Raw genomic sequence first — 20,473 nt, 5'->3', positions numbered from 1 at the left:
TATTTCCTTAAGACCTAGAAGGAGGAGGATGTTACGTCCATAATGTATATGCCAGCTCAAAGAACAGTCCAATTTTCCCCTGGCTAATATTTCCATGTCACTTAATCTCCCCACATTCCCATTGGATCTACCATTCACCTAGAAGAAATTACAATTGCTAATTAACCTACTTAAGAAGTAGAAACCAAAGCACCTGGAAGCAACATGCAGTCACAGGGAACACATGCAAACTGCACACAGATGGCACTGGAAATGTGAGGCAGTAGCTCTGTTCACTGTGCCTCTTGTGTTGTACTAAAGCTGAGACTCCTGGTGACTCATCTTGCTTGGTGCAGGTTTATTTAGCCTTGTTGAAGCTAGTCACGATTTTTGACACAACCTTCGGTTCTGTTAAGTGTATTTTGTGCCTTGCCAGTTGTATTTAGCTGGCTGGTAGTGTAATGGCATCAGCACCAGACTTCGAGGCTGATGCTACCGGGTTTGTATTCAGCCGGCTCCTTGCACAACTTCTGTCCGGCTGGGTTGAGTGTAGAGCTAATAACTCAGCCTTGTTAAAAACAGACAAATGCTAAGGAAATGGCAAAATCTGCCGCCTGATGCATCTCAAGGAACAGCGAACAAACAAAATATGTATTTTATATATAGAAAAAAATGTATCTATATTTTGTCACTATCATATTTATGTAACGAAAAATCACAAACCAACTTTTTCTTGTGCTTCAGGTCAATAACCTCAATAACCTTACTTGAGATACCACGACCATTCTAATAACCTGAAATTTAATTCTATTTATCTCCCTTTGCCTAACCTACAAAGCATTTTGTTATAGGAATCAGATTTCCAGTATCTGCAAGTTTTTTTTTGACAATTAGAAATAAGAATTCAATCATGCACAGTGTGACTCCAGTTCCAATTCAGAATGTGCCATTTATAAAACTTGTCATAAGGTTTATGCACTGGCTGTCAACCTGCTTCTTAAAGCTCCCTGATAATATTCCAAGCCCATGTGATCTCCAACATGGAATTTCAAAAGCAATTTGAGTTATTTTGGGGTTATTTTCTTATACTTGGGATGCACATTGCTTATAGTTTATTTTAAAATCCAATCCTGAATGCAGCTCTTGAACAGAATTGGTTTTGATTACTCTCTCAAACCATCTACTTGCTTTTTGAAGGCCCACTCTTTCCAAATACTGGAAAGCCACTGAGATTTGTTTGGGGTTTTCTGCAAAAGCCAGAAAGTTCATTGTGAATTTTAAACTAGCTTGTTGATTTTTATTTTGCCACTATTGATTTTATTTTCTTAGAGTAAATTGGTGGTAATCAACTTGTACATAGACTGTGTAGTTCAAGCTTGGTTAAGGTCAAAGTCAAGTTTATCATATGCATAAGTACATGTATGCACAGGTGCAGTGAAAGACCTACTTGCAACAGCATCGCAACACTCGCAAGAAAAACATAATCATGAAGTATATACAGTTTTTATAAGAAAACAGCACAATTAACACATTAAAAAACAGCACAACTAGCACAAAAACCAGATGTCCATTTCAGTGTAATCTGATGCTAAATACTGTTGCTAAACTATGATGGTTTAGTTCAGGAATTGAGTGGTCAATTAGCTGTTCTTGAACCTGGTGTTGTGGAACTTCAGACTTCTGTACCTCCTGTTTTAAAAAAAAAAGATGATGGATGGTATGGATCTTTGATGTTGTCTTCTTAAGGCAGTGCTTCTTGTCAGTACCACTGATGGTTGGTAGTACAGGATAGACTCTTGGTTACATTTACTTCAGGGATGTCTCAGGTGTTCCAGAGTTGGTTGAAGAGGAAATTGCTGGGCATTGAAACCCTATGCTGAATACTGACCATGGAAAAGTGCACTTATTTAGAGATATCAATGAAGTAGAAGGAATGAGGAGGTTTGTGTATGTTATGACCAATGTTGTGTGATAGGGGTTTTCTTTTCAGCAATGGTTAAAATGACACAATGTAGAAAGATACCTTACACTAAAATTATTTTTTTTCATGCATTGAGAACTGCAATGCACTCTCATCAGTTATTTAATTGTCACGGGCATCCAGACCATGTTTTATTTTGACTGATACAGACATTAAAATGGGCTAAACATTTTGTGACTTGGCACAGGACGTTGGAGAATTGAAATAAGCATTCAGTTATTTTTTATCCTGAAAGAGCTCTACTCCATTGGAGATTTCCTGTTCAGAGGTCACATCCATTTCTTGAATCAGAACAGCTTGACCAGCATGCTGATTTACAATCTTAAGTCTTTTCAGTAAGTCATGACGTGGAGTGTTTTACTGAAATAATATATTGCATCAAAAATGGATATTAAAATAATTTGGACAAATCTATGGTTGGGTGAGGGCAGAGCAAACTGCAGGAATGTTTGAGATGGACGTGTGCAACCTGGAGGGAAGTCGGAGAGCCTGGGAATGGGAGGGGTTGGTTGGTCCAGTCCATTACAATAGAGACCTGGTGTTGTGACATAAACAACTTAGACTGATGCCTTGTAGTTTAGATAGGGCCTTAGCAATTAATACATAAATGCTGGCAGGTGCCACAGTCCTTCAGTGTAAATGGATGCTGTTCAGCATTTTTTAAAATCATGCCTGCAGGATTTACTGTTCCCCCACTTTTGTGTTTGCTTGCACTGCTGAGTTCTGCAAGATTTGGAGTCACCACTAGTGCAAGCTTTGCATATCTATTGAACTTCGTGTAAAGGGTGTTAGCTTTCATAATCCTCTTTTGTTTGGTACTGTTGTCTATTTTAGGTGGTGATACCACTGAGAATGTGAGTAAGATCCATCTGCTGTTTCACCAGCATTCATTTGTTTGTGCTTAAGTGTTAATATTTTCTTGCATTACAGCAATAACTACGCTTCAGGAAGAATTTTGGCTGGAAAACAAGCTGGAGCATCCAGTGGGGGTGAGAGGCAGAACATAAATGCAAGTACTTTTTTCATTCTTTTGTTCTTTAAATTTATAAATGTTTTAATTAGCTGTGGAAAACTGCAGTTTATGAAAGAGCTCAGCAAGTCACCAGCTACACTGTATTGTAAACTGTAATGCGATGGGAAATCCCTTTTCCAAGTGGACTTTTGCCCTCGCGAATAACCAGTTTCTTCAGATTCCCTCTTGATATTTACTTGCTAGTTATGACGCACTTGCCAAAAGAAATATTGTGTAAGAACAGTGCCCTAACAGTTTTGTTTTCTAGTTCTGGCTGTATCTCCTCACTCAAGTAAAACTAGTCTTCCCACACCGTTATCTCTCTCCTAATGGTGCTCAGTTTCCTGTGTATTGCTTTGGTCCCTTTAGCTTTTGAGGGTCCAGAGGTTTGGATGGGATTGTTTCAACTCTCTAGGGTGATTGTGAAAAAAGTTAAATTTTGAGTATATTGCTCTGTGCACAGAGGCATTGGAAAAACTTGCTTGCAGCAGTATCATGGGCACAAAGGATCAGTTGCACAATATTCACAAGAAAAACATAAATGGAACGTAAATTGTACAAGAGAACACAGTTAGAGAAGGGAAGAAACAAGTTGATTGTTGTACAAAATGGCCATAGTGTTGCTATACAGTCATAATTTGGGCTGTGCAGGTTGGTTCAAGAAGGAAATTGGCTGTTCTTGATCCTGGTGGTGTGAGACTTCAGGCTTCTGTTCCTCCTACCCAATGGTAGCTGTGAAAAGATTGCATGGCTTAGATAGTGAAGATGTTTGATAGATTTTGCTTTCTTGAGACAGTGCAGTATGTTGATACTAATGGTGGGGAGGGGTGTGCCAATGAGTTATTGGGGAGTCCACCAATTCTCAGCAGCTGCTTGTGTTCCTGCAGGTTTGAATTGCCAATCTCAGACCATGATGCCATAAACTTTCAGACAGTGAGAGTATAGCAGTGTCTCATAACTCCAGGGTCCAAGGGTCAGTCATAACCTTTGGTGCGGTCTGTGTGGATTTTACACATTCTCCCAGTGACTGAGTAGATTTTCATTGGCTGTTCTGTTCTCATCTACCATAAATGCTGATAGTTTAATTGACTACTGTAAAATAATCTTTTGGTGCAGTTAAGTGTTCAATAGCTCAATGAGCGGTCGATGGACTTGTGTGAGGGTGAACAGATTGTTGGGTTAAAATGGAGTAGCATTAATGGAAGCCAGCATGGACCTGGTGGGTTGAGTGGCCTCCTTTGCCTTAATAAGGAAGTAAATGTTAGTTTAAGTGCTGTTATCATTATGTTGATATCTCACCAGCAGCTGAGCAGCTTGCTGATGCTCTGTCCCAGGCAGAATGAAAACTAGCCCAAGATCTTGGGTTGTTGCTTTCAATGTAGAATTGGATTGCAGCAAAAAAAAATAGGGAAGGAAGAGAGAGCAGAAGGAAAAATAAAGTGACCCCTCTCTAGAACAGGATTACCAGCTCGGACTTGCTTCTATTCCAGAAGATGTTATTGCATAATCCACCCCCTTAACATATTTTAAAGTGTCACCATTTGCCTAGAAATTAACTTCTAGTTTCTTCACTTATAGCTAAGGGTCAGAACTGTTTCAGGGAAGTGAATAAAAATGCATTTTTATATTTAGCCTGTCATTTTAACTGGAAAAGTAAGTAGGGCACATATTCCTTGTAAAATCTGTCTAAATGGGGCAGAGTAATGATCTGGGTTTATTAGTGATCATTAAAAATGGTGAATGGAAATTAATGAGGCCATGAAATTTAGAATTGGAAAAAGCCATTATGTTGGATTTGAGGTCTGTAGGATCTGTTCAGGCCTGTTCTTTGGTAAGTGGCTTTAGGCTGCATTGGAGACAAGGTATGTGACTAGAAATCGAACTGCGTGGTGTTAGCAATTACTTCTTGATGAAATATTGCTAATTGTGATAATGGACTAGTACTTCAGTGTGCAATCATTGTACCTCATCGGACACTCCTGGGTATGCACCTAATTACATCACTATTTATGCACCTTTTTTGTTTTGATGTCAGTTGTTGAGAGCATCACATTATAAGTGTGTGGAATAGACTCAGTCAAGAGAGGCAAATGGCTGCCAGTTTGTTGCTTTTCTCAGTATTTGAAGGGAAACTCTTCTAAGGGTGAGAAGTGTAATTGTGTAATCCTAGAACTGACATCAGGCTGCTCAAACACCTTACAAAGTCCATAGAGTATACTCAGAAATAATGAGTGCCTTCTCTATTACTTGTTCACTTGTTAGGTTTGGTGGTGGCACAAATGGTGGTGCTCCATTACTGGAGGATTGATGCGGCAAAGACCAGCCACACAGGGTGGGCAGGGGATCTGGGCACGAGGCAAAGAGCTGATCCTATGATTTCTTCAGGGTCAGTGCATCCTATCTGATCCCTCTAAAGATAGATGCATCCTAGACTTGGATTTTTCAAAGCCACCATCTCTGAGATGGGCCGCATTCTTCTGGAAGATATTGTGCTCCATCTGCTCTTTTGTAAAGAAGTTAAGAGTCAAAGAAATGAAACCAAATACAGGCTGTTCAGCCCCTCAAGCCTGTTCTGCCGTTCACTGAGAAGATGGCCTTGCCTCCACAGCACTCTGAGGTAGAGTAGTAATTCCTTGCTCATCTAAGCCGTTTGGCCCAGTCTTGTCTCCACTGCCCCTGCACCAGTCACTCTTTCCCACTTCCCTCCACTGGCTCTCACCCACACATTAAGGACAATACCTTTAACTGGAGGATGGTAACAGAGCAAGGACAGGTTTGGGTCATGGAAACATGGTGTGCAAGGAATGGGAAGGGGTGATTTATTTAATTATTGAGATACAGTGTGGAATAGGCCCTTCTGGCTCTTTGAGCTACATCGCCCAGCAATCCCCCCGTTTAATCTCAGCCTAATCACAGGGCAATTTACAGTGATCAGTGAACCTACCAACTGGGTCACCTTTGGTCTGTGGGAGGAAACCGGGATATCGGGGAGGGGGGGCCCACGTGGTCGTAGGGAGAATGTACAAACTCCTTACAGGCAGTGGTGGGAATTGAACCCAGGTCACTGGTGCTCTGAAGATTTGTGCTACTTGCTAAGGTACCAAAGATCAACTGTCACTGAAAGGAGGTGGAAGTGACAGATTGGAATAGGGGAAACAGAGAAGAGGAGTTGCTGGACTTGGTGCTTTCTGCAGTCACCTACTGAGTGCATTCCCTAGGGTGGGCCATGGAGCTGTCGTGTGTGTGTGTGTAACTCAAAGCTCTAATGAGTGACTTGAAGTACAATTCACACTACGCACAGATGTGAATTCTAGGATCAATGATGTATGTCATATCTCAATTAGACACACTGCAGTTCAGTAAAGAGCTTCCCTCTACATTTCAGAGAGTGCCACCTTTTCACTGCCCCCTGTGCCTTGACCTCTGAACGCTGCTGTTTTGCCAGCGTGCGGTACCCATCTTGTTTTGCTGGTGTACAAGTCCTGTGATACATGAGTGTTTCTCCCCCTCCCCTCCCCACCCCACAATAGAGATGACAGCTTGGCCCATGGGGGATTTTATCACAAATACCCTTTTGTTTGCTCTGTTTCATTGAGAGTGCAGACCTTGCTTGAGGCAGTCGGCAAGATGACAACTACTGCCAGCCTGGCTCCTGCCCCTCCCCCCTTACTTTTCTCAAGCTCTGGTCCTCCTGTACTGAACCATTCAGTCTGGGCAATATCTCCGAGCCTCAGTCATGGGCATTGCAAGGAGCTTGCACAATTTAATTCCTGTCACAGCAGCTCCTGAATGTTTGAAAGGGGGCCCCTGTTGTCTGAGTGTCATGGTTTGGGATGCTGAAAGGTTTGATGTACTGTAAGTGGGATTGTGGCCTGAAATGTAGGAAGCCCCCTAATCATTAGAAAACCTACAGCACAATACAGGTCCTTCGGCCCACAAAGCTGTGCCGAACATGCCCTTACCTTAGAAATTACCTAGGGTTACCCTCTATTTTTCTGAGCTCCATGAACCTGTCCAGGAACCACTTAAAAGACCCGATCGTATCTACCTCCGCCCATTCCACGCACTCACCACTCTCTGCATTAAAAAAAAACTTGCCCCTGACATCTCCTCTGTACCTACTTCCAAGCACCTTTAAAACTATGTTCTCTTGTGCTAGCCAGTTCAGCCCTGCAAAAAAAGTCTCTGACTATCCACACGACCAATGCCTCTCATCATCTTATACACGTCTATCAGGTCACCTCTCATCCTGTGTCACTCCAAGAAAAAAGGCTGAGTTCACTCAACCTATTCTCATAAGGCATGCTCCCCAATCCAGGCAACATCCTTGTAAATCTCCTCTGCACCCTTTCTGTGGTTTCCACATCCTTCCTAAAGTGAGGCGACCAGAACTGAGCACAGTACTCCAAGTGGGGTCTGACCAGGGTCCTATATAGCTGCAACATTACCTCTTAGCTCCTAAACTCAATCCCACGATTGATGAAGGCCAATGCACCAAATGCTTTCTTAACCACAGAGTCAACCTGCGCAGCAGCTTTGAGTGTCCTATGGACTTGGACCCCAAGATCCCTCTGATCCTCTACACTGCCAAGAGTTTGACCATTAATGCTATATTTTGCCATCATATTTGACCCACCAAAATGAACCACCTCACACTTAGCTGGGTTGAACTTCATCTGCCACTTCTCAACCCAGTTTTGCGTCCTATCAATGTCCCTCTGTAACCTCTGGCAGCCCTCTACACTATCCACAACTCCTCCAACCTTTGTGCCATCAGAAAACTTACTAACCCATCCCTCCACTTCCTCATCCAGGTCATTTATAAAAATTACAAAGGGTAGGGGTCCCAGAACAGATTCCTGAGGCACACCACTGGTGACTGACCTCCATGCAGAATATGAGCCATCTACAACCACTTTGCCTTCTGTGGGCAAGCCAGTTCTGGATCCACAAAGCAATGTCCCCTTGGATCTCATGCCTCCTTACTTTCTCAATAAGCCTTGCATGGGGTACCTTGTCAAATGGCTTGCTGAAATCCATATACACTACATCTACTGCTCTACCTTTATCAATGTGTTTAGTCACATCCTCAAAAAATTCAATCAGGCTCGTACAGCATGATCTGCCTTTGACAAAGCCATGCTGACTATTCCTAATCATATCATGCCTCTCCAAATGTTCATAAATCCTGCCTCTCAGGATCTTCTCTATGAACTTACCGACCACTGAAGTAAGATTCACTGGTCTATAATTTCCTGGGCTATCTCTGCTCACTTTCTTGAATAATGAAGCAACATCCACAACCCTCCAATCCTCCGGAACCTGTCCTGTCCCCACTGATGATGCAAAGATCATTGCCAGAGGCTCAGCAACCTCCTGCCTTGCTTCCCACAGTAGCCTGCGGTACATCTTATCCGTTCCCGGTGAGTTATTCAGCTTGATGCTGTCCAAAAGCTCCAGCACATCCTCTTTCTTAATACCTACGTGCTCAATCTTTTCAGTCCGCTGTATGTCATCCCTACAATCGCCAAGATCCTTTTCCGTAGTAAATACTGAAGCAAAGTACTCATTAAGTACCTCTGCTATCTGCTCTGGTTCCATGCACACTTTTGCACTGTCACACTTGATTGGTCCTGTTCTCTCACGTCTTATCCTCTTGCTCTTCACATACTTGTAGAATGCCTTGGGGTTTTACTTAATCCTGTCCACCAAGGCCTTCTCATGGCCCCTTCTGGCTCTCCTAATTTCTTTCTTAAGCTCCTTCCTGCTAGCCTTATAATTTTCTAGATCTCTATCATTACCTAGTTTTTTGAACCTTTCGTAAGCTCTTCCTTTCTTCTTGACTAGATTTACAGCAGCCTTTGTACACCACTGTTCCTGTAACCTACCGTCCTTTCCCTGTCTCATTGGAACATACCTATGCAGAACTCCACGCAACTATCCCCTAAACATTTGCCACATTTTTTCCCTACATTTCCCTGAGAACATGTGTTCCCAATTTATGCTTCCAAGTTCCTGCCTGATAGCCTCATATTTCCCCTTACTCCAATTAAACACTTTCCTAACTTGTCTGTACCTCCCTCTCCAATGCTATGGTAAAGGGGATAGAATTGTGATCACTATCTACAAAATGCTCTCCCACTGAGAGAGCTGACACCTGACCAGGTTCATTTCCCAATACCAGATCAAGTACAGCCTCTCTTCTTGTAGGCTTATCTACATATTGTGTCAAGAAACCTTCCTGAACACACCTAACAAGCTCCACCCCATCTAATCCCCTTGCTCTAGGGACATGCCAATCAATATTTGGGAAATTAAAATTTCCCACCATGTCAACCCTGTTATTATTACACCTTTCCAGAATCTATCTCCTTATCTACTCCTCGATGTCCCTGTTACTATTGGATGGTCTCTAAAAAACACCCAGTAGGGTCATTGGCCCCTTCCTGTTCCTAACTTCCACCCACAGAGACTCCTTATATAATCCCTCCATGTCTTCCTCCGTTTCTGCAGCCGTGATGCTATCTCTGATCAACAGTGCCACGCCCCCACCTCTTTTGCCTCCCTCCCTGTCCTTTCTGAAAAATCTAAAGCCTGGCACTCAAAGTAACCATTCCTGCCCCTGAGCCATCCAAGTCTCTGTAATGGCCACAGCATCATAGCTCCATCATAATCCTGCACCTCTCATTAAAATTTGGCCTGGACCATGGCCATCTTTGGGATTGACTTAATTAAGTTTAGCGTAAGAAAGGTCAAGACATCCATGGACACAGCAGCAGTTTATCAACCTACGTCATGTCTCAAAAACAATGAGGGAAACAATAGCTCATAATTATAAATATGCATTGGTACCAGATCTTATTTAGGCCTTTCATTTAATTATGGTATTCTTTTCTCCTTAAAATCTTGTCTCCAGTTAAAAGTTTTTTGGTTAATCTCTGCAAATGCTCTACCACATCTGATCACTACTAAAGAGGTTTGTAAAAATTGTAGTGCACTATACCAGAGGAGGCTATTCTGGTCACTGTGTCTGTGCTATCTGTCAGGAGAACAATGGCTCATTTGATTTCCAAAGGTAAAATCATCACAAACTTTACAAAGTATCCCGTTGAACAACCGTACCAGAGGAATCGACAAAGGAAATGTAGCTGTTATGGTATAGAATCACAATATAGGTTTGTTGTTGAGAGTGAAGGTCAAAGAGTATAAGCAGCTGTGTAATGTAGCTGTAGGCAACATATGCTTGTCAGTCTGGATAGACTGCTGCAAGAGCCACTGCCTGCCTCGGTGAGTATTACTGATTTGTCTGGGGCACAATTTCCCAAATCTCCAGATGCCAGGGAACTTGGAGGTGTAATGAACCATGTGGAGGATATGGACAAACTAAGTAGATTTGGGTAGAATAGTGCCAGATGCGATTTATTGCTGTGAACTTCGACCACACCCATTCTGTTAGGGGCAAAATGAAATAAGGCAATACAACTGGAAGGCATAACTCAAAAACAATTGAGAGATTGGCGAAATGTGCATGCATAGTTCATTGACAGAGTTGGGCAGGTTGAGAAAGCAGTTAAAAACAAAGCACTGGAGCTTGGCTTTTGATTTGCACAAGCAGGAAGTCTGGATTAGCCTTTTTATAAACCACTGCTTTAGCATGAATGAAGGATTGTAACCGGTTCTGGGCACCATCCTTTAGGGAAGATACTTGGGCAATAGTTCATTCGTGTGTTATGTTGTTGTGTCATTAGAGGGGAGTGCAAAAGGGCTTACTGGAAATGGTTCAGGGATAGAACACTACTTATCTGGCAGCGACTGGAGAAGCTGGAACTGTTCACCTTGGAACAGAGAAGATTGCACGGTGGTCTGGTTGGGGCGTTTAAAATCGTGAAAGGCTTCAGTAGCAGGAAGAGAGAAACACTGCAGGGGGTTGGGAGTCAGTGGATATAGAACAAAGGTAACAGAACCAAAAGCGATGTGAGAGATTTTTTAATGTACTGAATGGATTGCGACTGGAATGTGCTGTCAAAGTTCAAAGTAGATTTATTACCAAAGTACAATACACCACTGAGATTCATTTTCTTGCGGGCATACTCAATAAATCCACAATAGAATTAATAACCATAATAGAATCAATGAAATATAGCGCCAACTTAGGAGTTCAACCAGTGTGCAAAGGACAGCAAACTGCAAATACAAAAAGAAAGAAATAATAAATAAGCAATAAATATTGAGAACTTGAGATGAAGAGTCCTTGAAAGTGAGTCCACAGGTTGTGGGAGCATTTCAATGATGGGGCAAGTGAAGGGGCCTGATGGTTGAGGGGTAATAACTGTTCCTGAGCCTGGTGCTGGGAGTCCTGAGGCTCCTGTACCACCTTCCTGATGGTATCAGCGAGAAGAGAGATGACCCTAGTGGTGGGATTCCCTGAGGATGGATGCTGCTTTTCTGTGACAACACTTCATGTAGATGTGCTCAATGACGGGGAGGGCTTTACCCGTGATGGACTGGGCCATATCCACTACTGTTTGTAGTTTTCTGTTCAAGGGCATTCCTTCCATACCAGGCTGTGATGCAGCCAGTCTTCTCCACACATGAAGTTTGTCAAAATTTTTGATGTCATGCCGAATCTTTACAAACTCCAAATTGGTTCTTTATTAATTTTCACAGGAATTGTCAAACACAATTCGAACGAAACACTTTTCAGGGAATTCCCGGTGCTAGCATATGCGTTCATTTAGGCCAAAGTCGTGAAAAGGTGAACAGTTTATATCCTGCATCGATTGGCCTATCTTGATTTTTCTGTGTGGGTTGAAACTCGTATTTTAGTGAATACTGAAAAGTGTAGGTTTGCAAGATTTTTAAAGAGAAATGAACAGTGTTTTAGTGTGTGGACTTGGGGTCCATGTGGGTCCAGTCATATTGAAGGGTTAAATGAGGACCACTGTCACAGGGTTAATCTCACAAGCAAAATAGTTACGAGCTCAGGTCCTTCATCCAGTGTTTCAACTAAATTGATAATGTAATGCCCTGATGTAACAGTGGCAATGAACATGAAACGACTTCTTGCTAGTTTAGCATTTTGACCAAAGACTGACATCAGCCATTGCCTTTTTGAACAAAGCTGCATTTGTTCGTTTGAACATAACTCAGTTGTTAATGTTGCAACAGGGTAATGACTGCATGTTGCTCTGAATAGGAAAGAATACATGCCAGCCTATTGTACCGAGGAGTTGGCATGGGTTGGGGGTGTAGGTGGCATTTACAAGGCATTTCTCTGCACATGAAAGTGAACAAATTTTCATAGAAGCAGAATTATCCAAGTCCAAAGTGGATTGTGGGATCTGAATTGTTTCTTCTTGTGAGCTAAATTTTGCAAATCACAGATTTGGGTCTGGATTTGAAGCTATACCTGTGAACCTCTCTCCACCATTGAGAGAATACTGTGTGTGGCACCCTGAAGATGTGCTTTAACTGTAAATGCTCTGCTCAAGTACCCTCTTCTTTGCCAGTGCTTTACGTGGGAGTAAAACACCACTGGCTCTACTTCATTCAGAGGTTAAGGGGATTTGGCACGTCACCAAAGACTAGCAAATTTTGATGGATGGGCGGTGGAGAGCATGCTGACGGGTTGCATTGAAGGCTTTGTACCAGGCTATGATGCAGAGGATCACAAGAAGCTGCAGAGGGTTGTAGCCTCAGCCAGTTCCATCCCGGGCACAACTCTCCCTTGAGGTGGTACATCAACAAAGTGCCATCCATTAGGCCATTAGCGCAATACATTACAGCTCGGGGCTTTGGAGTTCAAAGTTCAATCCCAGCATCCTCTGTAAGGAGTTTGTACGTCCTCCACGAGGAATGCATGAGTCTCCTCCGGGTGCTCTGGTTTCCTCACGCGTTCCAAAGACGTACCAGTTGGTAGGTTAATATGTAATCGTAAATTGTCCAGTGATTATGCTGAGTTTAAATCAGTGGGTTGCTGGTTGTGGTGCTCGAAGGGCTGGAAAAGCCAATTCCGCACTGTATCTCTGAATAAATAAACAAACAAACAAATAAAGCCCATCACCACTCGGGACAAGTCCTCTTCGTGTTTCTATCACTGGAAGAGGAGTTAAGAGACTGAAGAACCGCACTCAGCGATTCAGAGCTTCCTCCCCTCTGCCATTAGATTTCTGAATGATCCTTGAACATGATCTTATTGCCTTTAGCACTACTGATTTTGTTACTTATTGTACTTTTCATGTCTTGCACTGTATTGCTACCGCAAAACAACAAATTTCATGACATTTGTCAGTGATAATAAACCTGATTTGGAAACAAATGATTGGCCTGAGGGAGCAAGATTTTTCCCTCCCAGGGCTTGTAAGGGTTAAAATTACAGATGATTTTTAAAGAACAAGTCCTGTTTGACTGTGGCACCTTGCAGAGGGTGGCAAGGTTAAAGATAATTATTAATTGAGCTTTCAACTTATTAGGCAGTGCTGCCGCATTACTTAAACACCCATCTCGTCATGTTGTTGTCTTAATAAGAATCAGAGGATAAAATTGTAAAAGGTGTACAAGAACAAAGGTCTGGACATGAATGTGCATTATTCAATAAATTGTTCAGTTAAAAAAATATTTGATATAGGACCCGGAACTTAATCCAGTGTCCACGAGCAAGGAGGTCATGATGCATCTTTTATAAATCAATTCTCTGGCCACAGCAGGAGTATTGTACCCAGTTCTGACATCGCACTTTGGAAAATATATTAAAGGTCTATAGCGAGTTGGGGAGGGATGTTCCAGTTATGGAGGACTTCAGTCAGGTGCATATACTGAGGAAACTGGGGTTGCTCTCCTTTGGAATAGTTTGCAAGGGATTCTGTTCAAAAGTTTAAAATTAGTGGGTTTAGAATGGGTAGACAGAGAGACTTCCTGTTTGCAAAGTGGATGGAACCAGAGTGCAGCAAATGAAAGTGATTAGTGGAGGTGGGGAGTGGGAGAGAATAAGGAAATTTGTGTAGCGAGTGCTCAGGGTCCAGAATGTGTGGCCCTTGTTTTTAGTGGAGGCAAGTTCAACTCCAGTATCAAATAGGAACCTGAACCAATTTCCCCCGGGATCAATAAAGTATGACTATGACTATGGAAGGAGATTGCAGAGCTGTGACAAGCGGGCACTGAAGTGGAATTATTGGGGTAAGGTCAGTACAGATTTGTTGGGCCAAAAAGGCTTCATTCCGTGATATCTCCATTAAGTGCATTGAGTGACATTTCCAGCTTTTAGCATGATAGTCCATGCTGACCTGTTATTTTGCCTTGTCCTATCCACCCACACCTGAGTCATAGCCCTGCATGCCCATCTCGTGCAAGTACTTACCCAAAGTTAAATGTTGCAATTAAACTCACTTCCTCCATGTCAGCTAGCTGCTCCTTCCATTGTTGCATTACCCTCTGAGTTCTCTTAAATACTTCACCTTTCAGTGTAAACCTAGAACTGGACTAGAATGTGAGTTTTAGTCTCACCCAAGCAAAAATGTCTGCATTTATTTTACCCAATCTATCGCCGTCCCCTGATTTTATACGCCTCTATAACATCTTCCCTCACTCTGGGTAGAATTATCAGTAATGTCATTGTCACACTTTAAATGGAGGTAGGTTGTAGCTTTCCCCTTTTTTACCCTGCATTCAGCCGTCCCTGATGAAGCCATTATAGCCTGATTACCTGCAACTCGCTTGCTGAGCCATCTCTTTCCATTGTCTGCATCCCTCTTCATCCCTCTTCATCCACTGATTGCTGCTGCCATTGGAATTATATCAATCAATATCTTTTCTAACTTTTTAAACATCCCTTGGAGCCTTGTTCAAACTCCTCTCTCTTCCAAGGAGAACAACTTCAGCTTTTCATCTATTCATATAATTAAGTTCCTTTATTCCCGGTTTTGTCACCCTCTCTGAAGCCTGTTACTTCCTTGATCTATGAAGCCCAGGGTCTCTTCTGCTCTTTTGATCATTTAAATTTATAAGCAGATTGAGAAAGCGGTTAATGTGCAAATACCCCACGATCTGTTCTTGTACTCTTAAGATTGTGCCCTCTGATTTCTATTGCCTCTCCTATTCATCCTACTTAAATGTAACACTTTGTATTTCTGTTCTGAACATCTGCTCATTTCTCCAATCTATTTATATTTCCTTGAATAAAATTAGAAAATGCTGAAAATATTCAGCAGATCAAATGGCGTCCATGGAGTGGGAAACAGTTTTCAAAGTAGGAAGTAAAACATGTTGAAATTGCAGGGGAGGGGGGTGTACAGAGAACAAGGGACTGCCCATTGTAAGGTGGAGATCAAAGGAGACTGAATGACGTGGATGGCGCTGGCTGAGAGACGGTGGTAACAGCTTTTTAATTGCGGTTGATTTGTCTGGTGGAGGTGCAGGTAGAAGATGAATAGAGCTGGGGGAGGAGGACAGTATTGTCTGTGAAGACTTGAGGTTCTGGAAATCAGAAATGAGAATTCTGCAAAGAAAGAGCAGTTTAGGAAGCAGCTATGGAGAGAGGTGAAAATCACAAGTTAATGGACAGGTTGACTTTTTATCAGAAACAACCAGAAATGTCCTGATCACAACTATTGGGATTTTCATTATAGGCTTCCCTCCAGTGTGAGAGTAAACAAAAACCTTAATTCCCACTCTGTTCCCTGTCACTTTGTCCATTTTCTATTCATGCCACTGTAGCCCCTTTATTCAGTGGTGTTCAGCCCTGATGACAAGCCTATTATCCATCACTTTATCAACTGTACTTCCCTCATCAATCTTACCCAAAAATAATTCTAGCAAGTTTATTAAATGCAACTTGCCTTTAAGAAATCCATGCTGGCTTTCCCTAATTAATCTGCCTTTGTCCAGCGTATTCTATATCTGACAACAATCTGTCACACAGTCATCCAACCATTCATTGAAAGCCATAAGCAATGGCTTTCATAGATACTGTTCCCAGTTTCTGCAATGTATTCAGTTCCGGTGAATTGCCATTGCAAACTGACACATTAGAAGCACTCCCTAATGCATTTGCTCACCACCGTAAGGTTCCCAGGTCTTAAATTCTTAAATCAAATGTTTCAATATTTATTTATTCTGTTCTGGGAAATCTTGTGATGCATTTCCCCAGTTAAGAGATCCCTTAAGTGCTTATTATTGTTGTTGCATAAAATTGAGAGTATTATTGGCAATAAATGCACTTGTGCTTGCAAAGATGCTAAAAATATATTATTAAATAACAATGGATTTTGCACAATGATGCAAAATGTTCATTTTTCTCATCTGACTTCATGTGGTGTGGCTGATTGAAAGTGACATCATGCAGTTCAGTTTGTCCCAGCAGAGATTTCAAAACTTAATGTAGGTTACAGACTATTATCAGCGCATGTTCTCCTAATACATCTGAAAATGTCCCAACAGCTTTGAATTCAGAGCCATTGCTCTTCTCAAGAGCAGTATAATGAAACCCTCAAGTTTAAAAATAAATTTATTTCAATGTCTTACTGATCAGCTTATGAGACCGTTGGCTTCTTTCTGGGCGTAGCTGCCTCCAGGTTAACTGGGAGCCTTTTGATGAGGCACTCCAGAGACGTGCTGAGGAATCAAGACACTGGTTCCCCAGCTGAGCGTCATGAGATGATCTTGCGCATAAGTAAACGTTACAGGCCAGAAGCGCTTTCAGTTTTGTTTGCACACAAGCTGTTTCCACGTACATGTGAATACTCCTCTGTGTGTTTGTGTATTTTTTATATATAAAAATAAAATGTGTGTGTATATATAATACACACGCATTTTTCCTTTTTTTTTCCCAAGCATCATCTATCTTTTCGTCCCCATCTTATTCTTGCTTTCTGTCGGACATCTCTTTAACTGTGTCACTTTCTTTTTCCTCCCTCTTTCACTTGCTGGGGCACAAGAGTATTGTGGGTGTAATTAAAGAGAAGAAGGCCTGTCTTCCTGTCCAGTCCCTGAAGCCCTCATTATAATGAAATGGGGCAGCTGGTTAGGAAGGTGGGGAGTTATTTTTGTATTAAAGGCAGTGCTATTATTGCCCTAGAGTGGAGAAAAGCCAGACGCACTTTCATGTGTGTAGTTGATAGACTGATATTTTATCTGGTCAGTTTTTGCCAGACATTAATTTCTTTTTTAACCCAAGGTGTAAGATTTGCTTTATCCCCCCCCTCCTCGTGTACCCTAGCTGGAACTAACAGCAGAGTCTGATGGAGCAGGCCACATGCCTTTAAGTTCTCCCCTGGAGGAAGCTGGAAGATGGACTTCATTGTGGTAGCACTGCAGACTAAAACCAATTTAGTTATTTTGATCCATGTTGGGTGGTGTTTCCACGGAGCTGAAGCAATTTCTCATCCTCTGTTAGGGGCAGGGATTTGTCTTCCAGGTTTATGTGACAAAAGGGGTCTGGTAAAAGAAAGCCTTGCATTTATATAGCACCTCTGACACCTTCAGTGTCCCAAGCACTTCATAGTAAATGAAGGACATCTAAAATGGTTCATGGTGTCATGTTGGAAATGCAGCAGCAAGTTTTAAAAAAGCACAAATGAGGTTCCATGTACAGTATATGTCAGTTGGTGTGATGCCCACATTGTGTAGCTGTGCTTAAATCAGTTCCCATTGCTGTGCATCCTCCTGACTCAAAGATCCATCAGAAGTTTACTCATGGCATCAAGAAACTAGACCTTGCAACTCATTTTAAATTGATGGATACTATACATTTCTGGAATAAATTCTCCCATTTGATGCGCCCTCAATAGGGCAAGGTGGTCTGAGATCATTGCAACACAAGAGGCAAATTGGCTTATTGAGTCCATGCTAGGTTAGTATTCTGGAGTGATCCAGTTAACCCATTGTTGCCTCTGGTGTTCTAAAGTGAACCAGTTAAACCATAGTTGCCTCTAGTTCCTGCCCAGTTCCCATCTCAAGGTCCTCACTAGATCAGTTTCCATCTCCTCTGCTGAACGGCAAAGTTCAGATTATCAGCTCTGTAAAAGTTCAGATTATCAGCTCTGTATCTTTTGACCATCACTTGAGATCTGTGTGACCCAGTCTTTGAACCACAGGTGGTTAGCGTAGTGGTTAGGATACTGGTCTAGCAACCAGTTCTGACCCATTGCTTTGGTAGGGAGGGTTCAAATCCTTCCGTTATATGTAGGAAATTTAAATATTTAGAATTTAACAAAAATCTGGAATTAAAATAAAGACATGAAATTAAAGGATTATGTTTGATGGGGAAAACATTAGTTATTAATGTTATCTCTTCAGAGTATTACATTCTTCTCATGATGTAAAAATTCCTTGAAGGAATTCTACCCTTGCAAAGACTGGCCTGTATGTACCTTCAAATCCATCAGTGTGGTTGACTCATAACCAATCTGAAGCAAGTAAGGTTTGACAGTAAATGACTGTACTTCTAGCTGTTTCTTGACTCCTAGGTAACCAGTCACGTCCATGCACAGAGGAAGAAGAAGAATTCATCCCAGCCTTCCATACTCCATGACGAATAAGCCGGACTTCCCCACTCAATTCTGGGAACTGAAGTGCCTTATTCCTGAAACCAGTCAAATTTTCGCTGCACAATTTCTTCGATCTTTGCATCTTTTCTGAATGCCGTAATCGGAATTTGGATGTAGTACTTGGGTGGCTTAAAGAAGTTCAGCATTATTACCTCCCTGCTTCTGAACTTCTGTGCCTCTATTTACGAAGCTTGAATCCCATGTGGTTTACTAATCATTTTCTCATAAATTCCTGTCACTTTTTCAAAATGTCATATTCAGCTCTATTCCTGGACAGCTTTAAGAATGATGTCATTTAGTTTTGATTATATCTCTGTCCTTTCTGATCAAATTTGTTTGTATTAAGTATCATCTGCTCTTTCAGGTTATTTTGCCATCTTTAACTATTCCTCTCCAAGTGTGGTATCATCTGCACATCTCTGAAATTTTACTCTAAACCCACATCCATGTCATTAACAAAAAATCAAAGGCAGAAGTGGCCCCAGCCCTGATCCCTGGGGATTTCCACTGTCTGCCATTGTTTAGCCTGAAAAACACCACTTACTACTGATCTGTGCTTTCTGTCCTTGAGCCAATTTTTTTATTCATGCTGCCTGTGGCCCTTTTATTCCACGGGCCTCAATTCTGTTAAACAGCCTTTCATGTGATAATTTCTCAATAGTTTCTGAAAACCTATATGACATTTTCTCCTGCATTCTCATCAGCCTTCTCTGTTACCTCATCAAAAATTTCCGTCAAGGTAGTCGAAGTTATTTTCCTTTCATGAATTCCTACTGCCTCTCCTTTATCAACTTTTTTCCAAATGATTTCTTTTCCTCTGATTATCCTTTGTGCAACACTGCAGCACAGACTTCCCACTTTTGATATCAATAAACACTAAAATAAGAACCTTTAAGAGAAGCTATTTGCATATATAATTACCTCAGCAATGCATCAAATTTACATCATAATTCTGACGCATGATGGTTGCATTATTTAAAGAAGTTTTTCGGTGAGATGACTTGGTAGATGCAGAATATTTGGATTTCAGGTGTAAGAGTGAAATTAAAGCAGGGTCATATGATAATGAAGGAGGACACTCACCCCCACACAATCCATGCTGACTGCCCAATAAATAGTCTCATCTATTCTCCCTGTGCTCTGTTATCCATTGTTTATAAAATGCCCATTATCCACTGTTTGATTCTTCTGTATGAATGCAATAAGTTCAAAGTAAATATATTATCAAAGTACACATATATATGAGATTCATTTTCTTGTGGGCATGCACAATAAATCCATAGAATAATAAACAAACCAGAATTAATAAAAGTCTGCACTAATTTGGGTGTTCAACCAATGTGCAAAAGACAACAAACTGCAAATAAAAAAGTAAGAAATAATAATAAATAGGTAAGCAATAAATATCGATAACATGAGAGGAAGAGTCCTTGAAAGTAAGTCCATTGGTTGTGGGAACATTTCAATGATGGGCAAGTGAAGTCGTAATTACAGTGGCCAATTCATCTTAAGGATGTAGGAAGAAACTAGAGCACTCAGTTGAAACCTACATGGTGACAAAGAATGTATGAGCTCCAAACAGGCAGCACCCCAGGTCATGTTTGAACACAAAATACTCAGAGGTGTGAAGCAACAGCTTTAACCACTGCAGTGTTGTGTGGCACTCATCCTAGAAGTTTCACTCCACTTGGAGCAAATCAATCTTTACTCTTTGTATTTTTCTCATTCCCCTCATCCATCCAACATCTCCACAGGCACTAATCTTTACTGGGATGGCGACCCATATGTGCATTCCACTTGTACTTAAGAATAAAATTGTTAATTATTGTAAGTGCTTCCTTCTGAATGGAGATTCTTCCTCGATGATAGTGAACGGTCACTAGATTCGGCCTGGGAATGCTACAGCCTCATCTCCAAGCTAGGGTCTAGGTTAACATATATGAAAGTAGCAGTTGAACT

General features: G+C 41.6%; 1 protein-coding gene across 9 annotated transcripts in view; it reads left to right on the top strand.

Moving 5' to 3' along the window:
• The window catches only part of nrcama (neuronal cell adhesion molecule a), a 421,555-nt gene that overhangs the window by 73,287 nt on the left and 327,795 nt on the right, over nucleotides 1-20,473 (top strand). For 8 of the 9 annotated variants that reach the window (XM_072267972.1, XM_072267976.1, XM_072267971.1 and 5 more), the window contains one exon: nucleotides 2,891-2,969. The gene's annotated coding sequence lies outside the window, so the exon portion shown is untranslated. The remainder of the gene's footprint in view (nucleotides 1-2,890; nucleotides 2,970-20,473) is intronic. The other variant, XM_072267965.1, reaches the window with a different exon arrangement.

The sequence above is a fragment of the Mobula birostris genome, chromosome 9 (genome assembly GCF_030028105.1).
Source record: "Mobula birostris isolate sMobBir1 chromosome 9, sMobBir1.hap1, whole genome shotgun sequence".
Taxonomy (NCBI): domain Eukaryota; kingdom Metazoa; phylum Chordata; class Chondrichthyes; order Myliobatiformes; family Myliobatidae; genus Mobula; species Mobula birostris.
This window is presented reverse-complemented; position numbering and strand designations above follow the sequence as displayed.